Below are 5,047 nucleotides of genomic sequence, written 5' to 3' on the forward strand. Positions count from 1 at the left end.
CCTGTTATTTCTCTGAAGAGAAACATTAACTCCAGCCCACACCTGGGGGAGGAGGAAGGTGAACATATGCTAAAACCACCACAGAAATTAATAAATACTTGGGGGGAGTTACTTTGAAGTCAAATAGTTTTATTATTTTAAAATTAAATCTACTTTTTTTTCCTGATCACAAAAGTAAATGTAAAGCAGAAAGCCTGTTTCACCAATCTCACAGACAAAACCCCAAATCTCACTAATCCCTGTGTGTGTGTTTAGTATGTGATAAACACACTTAAGTTTAGGACCTTGTGAGCATACTTTTAATGCAAAGTTATGTTTGGGAAGGCCATAGAGTATATGACTCATTCACTATCAGGCCCCTACCAAGAATCGTTGCTTAAGATCAGTACAGTTACCCAAGGTTTAAAAATGTATGGGCTTCGGGCTTCCCTGGTGGTGCAGTGGTTGAGAATCTGCCTGCCAACGCAGGGGACACGGGTTCGAGCCCTGGTCTGGGAAGATCCCACATGCCGCGGAGCAACTAGGCCCGTGAGCCACAACTACTGAGCCTGCGCGTCTGGAGCCTGTGCTCCGCAACAAGAGAGGCCGCGATAGTGAGAGGCCCGCGCACCGCGATGAAGAGTGGCCCCCGCTTGCCGCAACTGGAGAAAGCCCTCGCACAGAAACGAAGACCCAACACAGCCATAAATAAATAAATAAATAAACCCAAAGTTTAAAAAAAAAGAAGCTTTCACATTCCCAATTTAAAAAAAAAAATGTATGGGCTTCTAATTAAGAGCCATATAACAGGGCAAAAATAATCTAGATGGAGGTTGTATGTGCTGAGATGGGGCTTGAGTCAGGGGCAATGAGCCACCCAGCAGATCTCAAGCACAGCAACCTCACTCTCACGTCTTGACCTCTGAGACAGAGACCAAAGCCACAGGTCTTCCACTGTGAAAACGGAGACATTTAGACATTCTAGAATGCCAGCTTAATTCTCATTCAAAAGTGTTTGATTTTCACTGACTGAAAAAGAAAATTCGGATGCTTTCCTCATCGTTTTAGGAGCCCTCACCTTGTGGGAAAGGGGCCGCCCAGCTGGTAACAATTAGGAGTCATTTCATGAATATCATGTCTTTGAAAAAAATCATAATTCAAATCTTTTTTCTAATGTAAAGAGTGTCTTAGAAATATTATGGTGAAGTATGTAGGAAAAAAGTAGATGGCGTAGAAGTTGTAAGCACTTTATCAAATTTACATTGAATGTCAATCAGCCTCAAGAGAAACCTAGAGTTATTTTGCCATCACAGTGGGGAGTATAAATAAGTTTTAAAAACTTGTGAGTGGCACAGGTGCCCTTTCACTGTCTCCCTTTAGCTTTTCTTTTTTCAAATATTTATTTATTATTTACTTATTTAGGCTGTACCGGGTCTTAGTTGTGGCATGCGAACTCTTAGTTGCGGCGTGCACGCGGGATCTAGTTCCCCCGCCAAGGATGAACCTGGGCCCCCTGCATTGGGAGCACGGAGTCTTACCTGCTGGACCACCAGGGAATTCCCCCTTTTGCTTTTCTTAAGTAAACTGACTGGTACGTCAGTTGTATTCAGGGTCAGGGAAAATATGTAAAGGCAATTTTGCAACCCCTAAGAGACCTGTTTTTGTTTACTGTTGCTCCATATTGACAGACAGGAATTTGGATCCTTCTCTCTCTCTCTCTCTACCTCTGGTTCCCCCTCTTCAGAACTCCAGACAAGGGTAAGGAGTAAGAAAACAATGCTTTTGTTATTTCTGGGTAACTAAATAAATAACTGTGTGTCCGGAATTAACACCACATGGGCTTTGACATTGATGCGAAGCAAGGTAGGGACCAAGTTAGACTCCTGCCATATTTAAAACAAAAACAATACCAAAAACGACGAAAAAAACCACGAGCCGTTTCTTTTGTCCAAAAGCCTTAGAGAGCATGAGTTCCCAGGTAATCACCATGAACCACGAAGGTTCGTGTTGTTTATCTGAGCGGTTGTTCTAGTACATCAATATCACCTGGAGGGCTCGTAACAGAGTTTGCTGGGCTCCATTGCCTGAGTTCAGCGGGCCTGACGGGGGACCCAAGAAACTGCACTTCTAACACGTTCCTCTGCTGTGCTGATGCCTGTGGCCCAGGACAACACTCCGATCATGGCTTCTATAGCCCAGACTATTTGCATAGATTCTTTTCTGCATAGGCTGCAGTGCTGACTAAGTGGATGTGATGAACTAATAATGCAACACCAGGACAAAACAAAATTCAGCCTGCCTTGCTGCAATTTCATTCTAATTAACATCTGCTCTCTCTTGGGTGCTCTGAAAAAAATCTTTTGATGTCTGTATTCATAACCCTCACCAAAATGAGCTTGATGCAAAAGTTCATTCAGTTGCCAAACATTTCGTGTGTGATGACAAAAGATTTTCCTTCTTTCTCTAGTTTGAGCACTGTTTTGTTTTGTCTTCAATGTGGCTGGAGCAGGTGTTTCTTTCTCTCTGACATCTGGCAGGCTGCACTGGTTCAGATTCTCTGATCTTTTCTCACTCTTTCCCTTCAGAATCATGAGGTCATAGGGCCTGGGGCTTGCTTTGTGTTTTGGGGATCTCTGACAATTTAAACTGTAGCTCTTCTAGTCTCAGATGAAAATCTGTGGCTTCTGGAAATCATAAAGTCAAATGAAAGAATTTTGGATATACTACCAGACCTTGGCATTCTTCCGGTCCGAGATCCAAGAGTTACCAACTCTCAAACTTGAGAATTCCAAATACAGTCTGCCCCTCCTTAATTTTACCGCAGGGAGGCACTCTGGAGTGTAACTTCATGCAAACAAGCCAAAACAACAACAAAAACACCTTAAGAAAACAGTGCAAAGAGCTCAGCAGAGACCGAAAGTGAGGGCCAGAGAGGTTTTCTGGAATATATCACTGGCGCCTAGAAAAGAGGGGGAAAACGAAATAGTGCAGGACCTTGAATGATTCCTTGCTTGCTGGGTGATCACTTTTTTAGAGGGAGATGCAAACAGGGGCTTGAAATGGAAAGGGCTAAGTTCTTCTTACATTTTAGTGCATAAGGAAAAACAGTACCCATTCTGGCTACAGAAACAGCTGGTATTGGGCCAAGGGCGTGGTTTGCTATGGGCCTGGGCCAGGCTAGTGCCCAGTGTAAATGATCAGACTTGTAAAAGTGAGGCTAGCAGCTGGATAAACAAGTAAGAACAGGACTGTTGTTAGAGACTCCTGACTGAGGCAGACAGGCAAGGGTTGGGGAGAGGATTAACTTTATTGAGCTCTCTCCATGGATCTGCTTGGGTTAAGAGTGTGTGTGTGTGTGTGTGCGTGTGTGCGTGTGTGTGTGTGTGTGTGTGTCTGGGTCTGTGTGTGAGAGAGAGACAGAGAGAGACCCGGGGTGGCGGGGTGGAGAGGCGGGGGAGGGGGTATTTAGGAAGCCACATCAGAGAATGAAACCAGCAAAGTCACATACTGCCAGATAAAATACAGGGCACCCAGCTAAATGCAAATTTCAGGTAAACAATGAATATTTGGGACATACATGAAATAAGTATTTGTTGTTTATCTGAAATTTAAATAGATACTCTGTATTTCTATATTTTTCTTTGCTAAATTTGTCCACCCTAAATTAAGAGGTCAAGGTCAGATAAAGCAGGTGGGCAGCAGCCTAGAGGAGACGGGCTGCACAGGACACATGGGCTCTGCTCAGGAAGTGGGCTTGCTGTGCAGAGCTGCAAAGACCCCTCAGTCAGTGGGGAAATCAGGAAACTGGCTTTCACCAGGTCCGGGGAAAGCTGTAGGCAGCACCTCTGTGTCCAGCCCGACTTTGGCCTGATGTGAGTGTAGACTGGATGGTAATTTTAAAACCCTTCACACTTTTTCCAGGGCTTTTAAATTTTCGCTTAAAGCAAGAGAAGGGTAGGAAGTCCTAGGGGCCAAGGGTGTGAGCTCAGGCAGAGACTCTAAGTGTGAAATCTCTTTAGCTAGCTGGTAAGTGTGACCCAACAGGGGGCAGAGGGGGAGAGGGTACTAATGAGCACCTGCTCTGGGCCAGGCATTCTCTATTTGCTCCTGTATTTATTTTCACAACAGCCCCTGTGAAACAGTTGTTATCATTAACTCTTCTTCACAACACGTCACATCACGAAAAATGACAGAACCTGATATTGACCTCAATTCATTCAACAGCAGCAGTCCCTGTGCTTTCTGAAGCATCTCCCTGAGTCCCCTTCTCTTGTCATGGCAGATAATGGGTGTCAGGTGTCTCATTCTCCTCTCTTGGGTAGACCCAGAAGTGGCCAAGATTTACCTGACAGGTGAAGGAAATAGTTGCTCAGGTCAAATAGTTGGAAGCAGAAGGCTAGAATGGGCTTGTCCAGCAGGTGAGACCAGGCTCTTCCAGTCACATGGCCATCAGAAGAGCCAGAACTGCTAGAGAAGGCATGGATGACCGGGGTCTGACCCTCAGTCTGCGGAAGACAGAAGGTTTAAGTGAGCAGCAGCAGAGTCGGTATAGGAAGCTGAAGATAGGATCGTTTCCAAATGGTGCCATCGACTGGCCAGGTACCCGGGATACACTGATGATGCCAAACTGAATTTGTTCTTGCACCCAAGGACTTTCAGTTTAGTGGGGAATGATATAGTAAACAAATAGCTATAACTAAAAATTAATTAATGCAGCTGACTGATGTGCTGTGAAGAAGTAACAGCTATAATGAGGGTATAGGTAATGCAATCACCCTGCCCAGTCCAAGAGGGAGCCATGGCCCTCTCATAGCAACAGGACAGATCGTACAGATCAGGCTCAGAATTTGTCTTGGAGGTTGGGGAGACCTACTACCGGGGTAAATGAACTAGACTACTGAACAGGAAGGGTAAAAGAGTAAATAAAAGCTAGGTTATGTAGGTCCCTCTTGGATTTCTAGCCTATCCTTAATGGTAAGGTGTTTGGGGTCATGGTCAAGTCATTGGAAATAAATTATTCACACTTCACCTGAAGACTAACTTGTGAATGATCAAATTACTAAAATTG

At 44.5% G+C, this 5,047-nt stretch overlaps 1 protein-coding gene across 2 annotated transcripts in view; it reads left to right on the forward strand.

Annotated features, from left to right (window-relative positions):
- Nucleotides 1–5,047, forward strand: part of VAV3 (vav guanine nucleotide exchange factor 3) — a 521,969-nt gene that overhangs the window by 432,230 nt on the left and 84,692 nt on the right. The window lies entirely within an intron of this gene.

Source organism: Balaenoptera physalus (assembly GCF_965194825.1).
Source record: "Balaenoptera physalus genome assembly, chromosome: 1".
Taxonomy (NCBI): Eukaryota; Metazoa; Chordata; class Mammalia; order Artiodactyla; family Balaenopteridae; genus Balaenoptera; species Balaenoptera physalus.